The sequence below is a fragment of the Ochotona princeps genome, chromosome 17 (assembly GCF_030435755.1).
Source record: "Ochotona princeps isolate mOchPri1 chromosome 17, mOchPri1.hap1, whole genome shotgun sequence".
Classification (NCBI taxonomy): domain Eukaryota; kingdom Metazoa; phylum Chordata; class Mammalia; order Lagomorpha; family Ochotonidae; genus Ochotona; species Ochotona princeps.
Genome location: NC_080848.1, coordinates 4818513 through 4830226, shown reverse-complemented (window position 1 = coordinate 4830226; position 11714 = coordinate 4818513).

Below are 11714 nucleotides of genomic sequence, written 5' to 3'. Positions count from 1 at the left end.
GACAGAGAATTTCACAACAGATAGAAGCAAGGAATAATGGACACACTATTTATAAGAGGCACAATTTTAACAGTCATGGGCAGGTGAAAGCAGGCAGAATTCCCCAGGTCTACTGCAAATGTCAGAAAGGCTGGAAGGTCCCGAAACTATCAGATGAAGTCATCTTCCAAGTGCGTACATGAGCGGCACCCCCGAGCCTTCCACTGCACTTGGATTAAAGACAAAGTTGTCAACAAGAACCCACAGCTGTAACTGTGTGCATCCCTATGCACTAACGGAACTCGAAAGATGTCAGGCAGAAGTAAGAAACAGACAGGCAGACACAGCTGGAGGTTTTTATTTCCTTTACTGTTGCTTGACCTGATAGAGTGCCAGTGAAGAACAGCTAAGGTTTGAACAGTCTTATTGGGCAACCTGATGCATGGTGTTTACAGAACATGCCACAGTGAACAATTTCAGCGTACACATGCTTTTCACATGCAAGCGAGTTGACCAAAACTCACCATATGGTACACAAAGGAAAAAAATCTCAATGATTAAAGGAATAAATTCTGTGAGTGTGTTCTCTAAATAGCAAGTGGCCACAGTCTGCAATGCCTGCAGCCCATATTGGAATGATGGTGTTTAAGTTCTGGTTGCTCCACTTCCAGCTCCCTGCTCACGTGCCTATGAAGGCAGCAGAAGACGGTCCAAAGACTTACAAAGAATTCCTGGCTCCTGTCTTCAGCCTGGCCCAGACCTGCTCTTGTGGCCTCTGGGAAGTGAGTCAGTGGGTAGAAGATCTCTTTCTTTCTCTCTGTCACTGCCTCTGTCTGCCATTTTGCATTTCAAACAAACAAAATAAAATTTTTTTAAAAATGTGAAGCAACTGGTGGTTAATTCACAAAAGAAGTGGACAATTATTTTTAAGAAGAATGTATCATTAAAATATAATCAGTAACAAAAGAACTGTAGAAAAATCTGCCAATATTTGGAAATTAAGCAATATACTTCCAAGCAACCTATTAACCAAATGAAAATAAAATCACACAAGTAATTACAAAATATTGTAAATTAAATCTAAATAAAACTTATTGGGCCCAGCACAGCAGGCTAGCAGCTGAAGTACTCACCTTGAACGTGCCAGGATCCCATATGGGCACTGGTTCTATTCATGACAGTCCCACTTCCCATCCAGCTCCCTGCCTGTGGCCTAGGAAAGCAGTCAAGGATGACCCAAATCCTTGGGACCCTGCACCCACGTGGGAGACCTGAAGGAGGCTCCTGGCTTCGGATTGGCGCAGCTCTGGCTAATGTGGCCAATTGGGGAGTGAATCATCCAATGGAAGATCTTCCTCTCTGTTTCTCCTCCTCTCTGCATATACCTGACTTCCAATAAAAATAAAAGTACATCTTTAAAAAAATTACCAAAAGTTGTGAGGTTAATTCAATGTTCTAAGGAAAATTTAAAGCTTTATATGCTCACATTAGAAAAGAAGAAAGGTAGGTGAAAAGCAAGTTAAGCTCACCCTAAAAGTATGAAAATATTAAAGATAAAAGCAGCAACCCATGAAATAACCAATGGAGAAGCAATAGATAAAACCAACAGGATGACCAGCTAGGAACAAGTAGATGCGCTGAAAAGATCAATAAAATGGGTGAAGCCCAGCCAGCGTGATTAAAAAAATATTGTCAATTCTAAGAGACATCATTAATATGGATTTTGTGGATAATAAAAGGGTGATACAGTAATATTTAAAAACTCGTGTGCCAATACATTTGACAAGTTCGGTGAAACGAACACATTTCTTGAAAATACAATCAATCACAAGAAAACAAAGAATCTGAGTAGGCTTTTCCAATGACAGAAGCTGAATTTTACCATAAATCTTTCCCACAAAGGAGAACACGGTTCTCGACAGTCCTACTGTCACGTTTTCCCAACTTGTCAGGAGCAACCATGGGAAGCAACAGAGATGGAGTTAATGAAGAAGCCCCCCAACTTACTTCATGAGGTCAGCACTCTCCAGCAGCAAGGCCCGATGAAGCCATGTCAAGAAAAGAACACCATAAACCAACAGCCTTCATAAACACAGGTGCAAAAACGTTTCTTGAAAAACAATAAATTCAGAGTTGCAACTATTTGGGGAAGTAAGACAATGAATGAAGAATCTCATCTCTCTCTGTAATTCTACCTCCCAAACAAATGTTTAAAAATACAACAAATTAAATCCTGCAATATTTTAACAAGATGGCATATCAAGAACAAGTTAAGCCCAGGAATGTAAGGTTGATCAAACATTTGAAAATCTATTAACGTTGATCATATACAGAATAAAAAGGAAAGAAACATCCTTTGTCTTAATGAAAAGCACCTGATAAAATGCAACCGTTTTATGATTAAAAAAACCCTTAACTTACTGCAAATGTAATAGAGCAAACTTCCAAATTAATAAAAGGAATCTAAGGGAAATTTCAAGCTAGATTGGCCTTAAGGACAAGAGTATCTACCCTCACCTCCTCTATTTGCCCTTGTACTTGAACCCTGGACAGTATAATAAGGCAAGAAAAAAAAAGTAGAAAGAAAGGGTGATTTTATTCTGTATCACATGATTGGAAATAGGAAAATTCTAAGTTTATATAGTAATTCCTAGAATTATTATGTGAATTTAGCGAGGTGTTAGGACCCAAGGTCACACACAACTCGATGATACATACAACAATAAGTCACTAGAGAATACAATCTTAAAACTTCCTTTAATGTAACAGGAAAAACATTAAATGTCTTGGGGTAAATGTCACAAAAGATACACAAACCTCTACACTGGACACTCAATCATTGTTAACAGAAATCAAAGACCTAATTAATTGGAGAAATACGCCTCATTCATGGATTACAAAGGTCAACATTTTTAAGATGGCCTTTCTCCCCAGATTGATCTATGCCTCAATACAATCCCTGTAAAACCCAGACAGGCTTCTTCATGGAAATTGACAAGCTGTGTTTACAACTTCCATGGGAATAGTAAGGATCCACACGAGCTACATGGTTTTGAAAAGCAATCAAGATTTACCCAAATGACAGGAAAACAGAAACTGATCATAGCACTGAGCCAAGAACCACCAAAGCAACCTTGTTCTCCTAGGGCCAAAGCAGCAATAATCCACGAATCAGTGAGCAGAATGCCTGGTCAAGGCGCGTGCACAGTGGGGTAGAACAGCAATCAAAAGGAGCAAATGACAAGTGCGCACATGGACAGCAGAGAATCCCCAGACGCCACGCGTGCAAACAAGTCCAGACACAGCACACTGTGGTGTGCTTCTGTGTGGAGGACCTCTGAGAACAAGCAAAGCAGATGAGGAAACCACCCACCTTCAGGTGAGGGTGGTGCGGCCTGGAAGGCTGGCTGCGGGAAGGAGGATGTCGAGGTGGCTAATGCTGCAGGTGCACAGCGGGCTGGTTGTTTGCCCCCACCCGTCATGTTGTTTGTTTTACTTGATGGACCTCTAACTTCAGTATCAATCGGAGAGTGGGGAGAAGGCAAAGAAGAAAGAAAGTGATTCAAAATGCAGGTGTTGTTTGCAACCAGATTCAAAAATTCAGCTTGGCAAATCCAAGAAAAACTGATTGTGAATGGGGGAATAGTAGAAATGAAATAATGAGCTATTCTCACTGGGTGTGCAAATGGTATTATAGATGTTTGTTCGTAAGGCGTATGGATGTGTAGGTAGGTGAAGTATTGTGGTGTTTGAAATTTGCTCTTATGTAACTCAGCAAAAATAAAAAAGGTAGCGAGAGTGGCAAAGGAGATAGAAAATGTTGGTGGTGGCCAAAAATGAAGGAAAACACAGGCTGTGTTCCTGTTTGTTCTCTTTATGTCTGTTCCCAATTTCCTGCTGAACATGCTGAAAGTAAAATTGAAATAAAAAAATTAACTGTAGGTTAGAGCACGCCATGCCTTTGTGCAAAATTCGCCAGTCATTTCTCATCTCAGGAAAATTCAAGAGCTTGGCCACATCCACAGAAATCTATTAACGGGTCCTGAAATTAGTCTAGTGCCTCATAATGGGTGCTTTAACACAAGAAATAGGACAAAATAGAACAGGAGCATAAAAATACTGGAGGATTTGAATGTGCAATAAAGGTATGTAGTGTACAAAACTTCATGAGTTTGTGTATGTGTGAGAGCTTGTGTGTGTGTACATGACAGTTTGCATGTGTGTGGACGACTGACTCAGGATGTATACACATTTTCTGGCAGATTGGAACAAAAACCAGCCCTATGTGATCTCCCTTTTATTTTCCTTATTCCACCCCACTCTATTCCTGCTCTGGGATCCTTCTCGCCTTGCTCCCATCATCCCAAGTAGCCCCAGGTAGCCACCTGTTCCCTTCCTCCTCTTCAGATGCCTGCTCAAGTGTTGCCTCAGCCAACAAGCTACCCAGGCATCTGCCAGCACCCTGTCCCGGCCTCCACTGTCAGTCTGACCGCTGAGTTCATGTTGCACAGTCCTTGCTTCTTCACACCTGACCATCTTATCATAGAGTGGCCGTTCACAGCTATGTCTGGAGTGCTCTGGATGTTGCTGGTACATTCTGGGCACTCAATGGCTCTTGTAACACCCACAACCATGCTCAGAGCTGTAGGTGGCTACCAGAAGGTGCTGAGTCCACAGGAGGGACAGTCAGACCTGGGGCAGCATGAGGGCTTGGAGGGACCAGCAGCGGGACCTAACCATGTGTGTGTGTGTGTGTGTGTGTGTGTGTGCATGTGCATATGTGTATGTGGGGTGTGTGAGGTTTCATGTGCACATGTATGTGGTCTCTGTGTTTGCAGAGTGTGTGCCTAATAAACATGTGCATGTGTATGGGGTATGTATCCATGTGCATATAGGCACAGGTGTGTGTGTGCATGTGGAGGTGTGCGGGGTGTGTGCATGTGCAGATGTGTGTATATAGGTGGGCTGCATGTGTGGCATGTGTGTATCAGAGCAACCTGAAAGCAGAGAGCTGCAAACCAACAACAGAAAACACACACATTGCATGTAAGAGTGTACTTCCATGCTGTGAGCACACAGCAAGGCACTCGGGGACACAAGGCATCAGGGAAGCTCCGAGTCCCCCAGGCATGGGCAGTTGCCATCCCTCAGGGTGGGCACATTCAGCAGATGGCAGCAATGACCTGTGCGGGCGGACCCAGCACTTGCACACAGCCTGTGGGAAGTGAGACAACACACCTCTGTGCATGACTGTTAGCTCCCAGAAGACTGAGACAGGCACCTCCACCTTGACCCACCAACACCCTGCATAGGTAACTGTGGAAAAGAAGTGAAAATACCTGCCCATAGAAGGCTGTGTGCCCAAATCTTCCTGCAGTTGTATCCATGACCCCAAACAGAATACAACTGCAATGCTGGTCTGCAGCTTGGATGAACAGGTGGAGAGGGTTCTGGACCAAACACCAGTCAGCAACAGACTGAAATAGACTGGGGAAGCCCACCACAGTGTGGATGGATCCCAACAGCGCTGGGCAGGGCAGGGAGAGAAGCCAGCCACACACACACAAAAACTGGCCAGCTCCATTCACATGAAGTTCAACAGGCGGAACTCACACTGTGGTGATGGAGACAAGAGCAGTGATTGCTGATGGTACAGCGTCAATGGCAAAGGGACAGTGGGGCACTTGTTGATGAGAGGAACACCTGCCAATTTCAATTGGCGTGATGGTGGATGGAAACGTTCCATGCATCCTGCTTCTGGCGATGGCTCTATGGGTATGGATGGTCATCACAATTCACCAAACATTGCATTGAAAAATACAGCTCGCTTCTCTTCCTAAGTCCTGCAGGTGAAGTTAGCTTTTGTTTTCAAAGGTGAGTGAGGAGGGTGCAGGCAGCAAGTGGGAATCTGGGTTTTGGCTGGGCAAAAAGGAGGGAAGGGAGAGTGAGTTGCAGAGGGCAGTCGGGGGCTGATGGCACTCTCCTGGCTGAGGCTTGGGTGCCTGGGGGGAGAATTTGGCACTTCTAGGGACAGAGCCAGGGTTTGGTGAAGTGTGCACTCAGTAAGGTAGAGAAATGGGAGGTTCCCACCTGAGGAAGGATGCATCTACAGGGACAAGCCTGGATATAAGTGCACAGCCAGTCCTCCTGTGACACCTGGAAACCCACTCGTGCTCCTTGTCTCTTACTGCATAACGAGCCACTCCTAACATTTAGTGACTTGAAGTAGCCATGTCTGATGAGCTCAGGATTTTGTCACTGGGCTGGGCTCAGCTGGACGGTTCTTTCACCAATGGGTTTTAGTGATGGGTGGGTTGGGCTTAGAGAAGATGCTGTCCACTGGCTCTCTGCCTCTCCTGCTCCCCTGCCTCTCCTGCTCGCCTGAGCTCCATCTCTCCAGCAGGAAAGTTTCCTTTCCCCAGAGCAGCTCTGGACTTCCATGAATGCCAAACAGAAGCTGTGGGCATTCCTGGGAGGGTTGGGTCAGGGTAGGTAGCCACTTCATGCTAGCAATGCACTGGATGATGAGTTGTGCTGTGTGGGTTAGAACACATCACCCAAGTCAGCCTTGATTCCAGGGGAGGGGCCACAAAGTGGGCATGGACCACCATGGTCAGTTGCAAGCCGTGTGGCCTGGGACCCATCATTCAGCCCTCCCTCACCTCAATTTTTTTTTTACCTTGGGGAGAATTGCACCTGCACTGACCTCATGATGTCCTTGTTGGATCTGAGAAGAGAAACGTGTAGATAGAGTGCGACCTAGGCTGTGTTCCTGAGTCACCACTGCCCAGGCCCCTCACCCATCTTCCCTGACCTGGCTTTGCTGGTGCTGGGCACCAAGGACCCTCTGAGAACCCTCTCATGCCAGGGGCCTTTCGTGCCTCTTCAGCATCCCTGTCTGGTCAGAAAGGCCTATCAGTGCTGCGGCGCTCTGCCCATCTCTCTCTCTGTACCCCTGCCCCCTCATCCTCTTCTTTCCTTCTTGCTAATTAAATATGGGTCAGCTGTTGACATGACTGTTGCCATGCCAACCAGAGAGCACCTTGGAGTGACAGCGCCCTTTGCCCTCCTGCAGGAAGCTGCTTCTGCCCCCGGTGCCCTGCCTCCCTCTGTCTCGCCAGCCTCCTCAGGGTGTTCTTTATAGCACCTGAACCCAGCAGGACACACGGGCTCCCTCACATCTCAGCCTTCCCCGCCTGGAAAAGTTACTCTGCTGAAATGAATCCATTTGGCTTATAGCAGTCAGGCTGGGGAACATAGCCTGCCCTTCCAGATCTGGGCGAAGCACAGCTGATTCTGATGTTGGTCACTGTTTGTCATCCTTTTGTAGAGTCACAAGCCCACCGGCCTGCTCCCAATACTGCTTTCTGTAACTCTGGCAATGACAGGATGCCCTAGTGCTACCAGCGCAGTCCCTGCTGCCTGGAGTGGAGCCCGAAGATCCCATGACCTGCATCTCCTGGGAGTCTGTTAGTAATACAGAAGCTGGGGCCAGTCCTGACGTGCTCACGGGAATTACGTCTTACAGGCTCCCTGGGTGACCCCTGTGCACACGCTGCTATCACGGGAAGCTGTGTGCCTAGAGCCATTGAGGGCTGCCCACTGTCAGCCAGCAGCTGGGAGTTGGAACAGGCCTTGTGCGGTGTGAGGATTGACTTTGGGTCCTGGCTGCATGTATGAGGAGGTTCCCAGGGATGCGGTGTGTGTGTGCCAGACAAAAGAGGGAAAGCCGAGAGAGCCAGGCGGCCATCCTGTTCTCTGGGTACCTCTAACCTGGGAGATGGGGAGACACATGCTAATGAACGTGTACCTGTAATGCTGTGGAAGGAGGCAGCAGAGCTCCATTCATGCATCCTGCTCCTTTAGCAGGTGCACCCTGCTGGAAGCTGCCCTGCATCCGGTGTGTGAGGGCACATCTGGTGAACTCCAGACACCGCGAAGTCAGGGAGGACTTCCGGAGGAGGTGACACTGCAGCAGAAGATGAAGCATGCGCTGGAGTTCAGTTACTGAAGGAGGGTGTCGTTAGTTCTCCTCAGTAACAGTGTTGCATGTTGCGGAAAAGGTGAAAGAGCTGAGGCTGGGCCAGCCTCCTGGGAAGCAGCACCAACCACTCGGGAGCTCTGTGGAGCTTCTGCTAAGGAGGCGCCAGGTGGAGGCTGGCTGGGACAGCTGCAGGTTGACTGGGAGGGGAGGGAAGGAGGAGAGGGTGGGATAGCCGTTCCTCCTGGGCAGCTCGCCTGGGAGGCAGGAGGAGAAGAGCAGAGCCAGGGCCAGCACGCTGTCTTGCCTTGGCTTAGCACTGTGACCATGGTCACCCCATGTGTCCTCTCTGGGGCCAATTCCCTCTTTCTCTGTAGCATGGAGACAGCAGTAGCAGCAGCAAAATAAAGACCAAGCTCACTGCTGGCTGCTGCAGTTGGTATTCTCAGCAAGGAAAGGGCATCTCGCTGGAGGGATGCCCTGAAAACAACGGCCTGGGGGACAAGGAGGAAGCTCAGGGGCCGGATACGGGTAGAACTCCCATCTGCTGACTCGAGGAAGGAGGGCAGGAAGGCAATACAGCTCTGGGGAGGAGGCAGCAGAGACAGCGATGAGCGCCAGCAAGCAGGTGGAGGGCCATGGCCTCTGAGTCTGATGTTGGAGGGCAGGGCTGCTCACAAAATCCAGGTGGAGACTTTTGAGCCCATCTGTGAGGCCCTGCTGTGCCTGCTCTGATGGGCAGCAATGCCCAGGGGGAAGAGGTACATAGACAATGAGGGGGGCATCCCAAGGAGAATGCCATGAATGCTCACCACGAGCGGGCAGGACTGTTCGAATAATGGTGAAGAGAAACTGAGGGCCAGGCCACGTTTGGCTGGATCCTCCAGGGGGCACGGGGTCCTCAGCTAGCAACGCATGACACACGTGTGGGCTCCAAGGAGGTGCTGAGCGGCAAAGCCACTTTGCAGAGGGAACACTCCAAAGCTGCCTTTTACACCATCAGCCAGGCCGCCTCGCCTGTGTTGCCCAGAGACTTGGTTCTGAAACTCTGCCTCATAGGAAGTGACAGAAAGCAGCTGTGTTGCCTTTCTTCACTTGCTACATTGGCAACCTCCTCCCAGACACTCGTCCTGTGCCTTGTGCACTATTGGTGGGCATTACAGTTACAATCCTGAGCCAAGAGCATGGGATCCTGGTTCTGGCGGAGTTTACATTGTAGTAAAGGGAGACACGGCAAGAAAGGACCATGCATCTTCTATCACCAGGTGATAAGCACCATTGAGAAAAAGGGATTCATCTGTGACTTCATGAGGGAAGCCAGAGCAGGCAGGCCATGGCCGGGGAAGGGACCTCCGTCTAGCTGGGTGATCGGGGAGGCCTTGGTGTAAAGGGTGGACCTCTCCAGACAGGACATAGCACATGGCTCCCTAAGTGTCAATGTCTTATGACTGAGGAGTTCAGAGGAGAGACGGGGAGTGATCCTGGACTCCAGAGGGTGGGACTGAGCCACGTGCAGAAGGGAGAGGAGGAGGAGGGTGCTGGGGCAGAGAGAGCAATGGGCACAAGGACTCAGAGACAGGTACAACATGGATGCCTCATTCACAGAACAGCACAAGCGTCACTTGCTGCGATGCCTTCCGTGGCTTCCTGCGCACCCCACCGTGACCTGTAGTGCCCCCCTGCCCTCCCAGTTCTGCATCATCAACACTTGTTTCACCAGGCTATATTCTTTATACTCACATACGTTTACTCCAGGAGACTTCATTCTTCCTCCAGCTTAGTCTATGTCCAGTGCTCAGCACGGAGCTGACAGCTAGAGAAAGACAAAGAGAGGCTGGAGGCGGGCAGGGTGGAGTAGCATTGGGGCCAGATTGGAGCTGGGCGTGGAGAAGTGGCTGTACTCTGTGGGTTGGTTTTTGGGAAAGCTGACTGGCAATGATGACATCAACCTCAGAGCTGCTGGTGGGGAAGGGACAGCCATGCGCAGGAGCAGATAAAAGAGAACAAGAGGGAAGGGAGAGCTCTCGGAGAGCCTGGTCTTTAGCTGCCGAGCTTCATGGGGACAGTGACATACAACATAGCCCTGAGACTGGAGGAGGCTGGGAGCGGGGAGCAGTTTACCTGCAAGTACCACATGGCTTAAAGCGCTGATCTGCATTCAGAGCAGAGTGCTCATTTCATCCCCCGCAGAGCGACGCTTAATGATGTTCCAGACGGTGGGATTTGAATAATAATGTTAATAACAGGATGGTCCAATGACTATCTACGTGTGGGTCCTTGGCGACTTCAATGGAACCTGGAAATTTGCACACCGACAGACAGTGATGGCGTGCACCTGGCAAACACAGTCACTGAAGTTCTGATGGACGGCTGGAACCAGCAGAACTATAAAACGATGGTAGCAATAACAACGGGCCCACGGTGTTAGCGCACATTAAAAATCAGATTAATTAGTTCATCTAAAATAACAATACCCATTAAGATCATTAGGAATGCCTTAACTTGATTTAGTATCCCAGCTGCAAATTTCTCAGCTTTTTTTTTTTAAGGAAACATCGATCTCAGGTTTGAGAAGCCAAGAGAAGCCACCCCCTTTCTTCCCCTTCAGCAGAGGAACATTTGTGGAGTGCCTACTGGATGGCCCATCCTGCATTTATAGAACACCTGGTGGCTACCACACCCTCAGGTCCTTGGATAGAGTTAGGGAGGTGATCCTAGGATGTCAGCGGTGGCCCATGTGGCAGCCCAGAGACTGATACAGCCCCAGGCACACGCTCATCTGTGTTGCCCAAAGTGATGACTGTGAGACACGACTCAAATGACCCCAAATGCCAAGTTCATTATTTGGGTTTACCACAAGGCAGAGAAAGCAGAAGGGGTACGTGGAGGTGAAAGGCTGTGACTAAAAGCTTAGGGAAGACCCCAGTCTCCAGAACGGTGGACAAGGACCTCCCCACTCCCCGCCAAGGTCCCTGTTGCTGCGGTCTGCTTAGCAACGTCTCCCTCTGTGTGTCATCCCTGGATTGGCATGCCGCCACCCCCCAGCCTGGTCCGTTCTTGCTGAGCTTGAGACCGGAGGGAGTTGAGCACGAAGCTGGGCGAGTGTCTGGAACTGAACTCTGTGGGGGCAGAGACCAGCTTGAGGTGAGACAGAGAGGCGGACCCCTGAGTGCAGCATGCCCCGCCCCGACCTCGGCAGGGGTGTCGTGAGGGTGCGGCTGCTGCGAGACATCCTCTGGCTGCAGACCAGAAACAAGCTGTGCTGTTGAGGACGATGGGAATGCCTGTGTCTGCAGTGTCCCGGGCTCCATCAACATCCCCTGGGGCAGAGGTGAGCGAGGGGCTGAGCCCAGCTAGCTCCTCTGAACCAAAATGGCCCTGAGCTGCTAGTAGCCATCCCATGGGCTACACTGCTAGCTTCTTCCCTGGGGGAGGGGATGCCTGGGGCCCTTTATCCCAAATCCCTTTGGATACACCTGCCTCTGTCCTGACCCTAACATCAGAACACATTCTGAGAGATGCCTGTGCTGGGTCACAGGCATGCCTTTCAGATTTCTTTTGCTTTGTTTTTGGATGGGGAATCTGTATTGTGGCGTAGGAGACTGAACCATTGCCCAGCATCCCCTATGAGCACAGGTTTGAGTCTCAGCGGTTCCACTTCTGATCCAGCTCCCTACTGACGTGCCTGGGAAGACAGAAAGATGGCTTAAATACTTGGGACCCACTCACGTGGGACACCGAGGTGGAGTTCCTG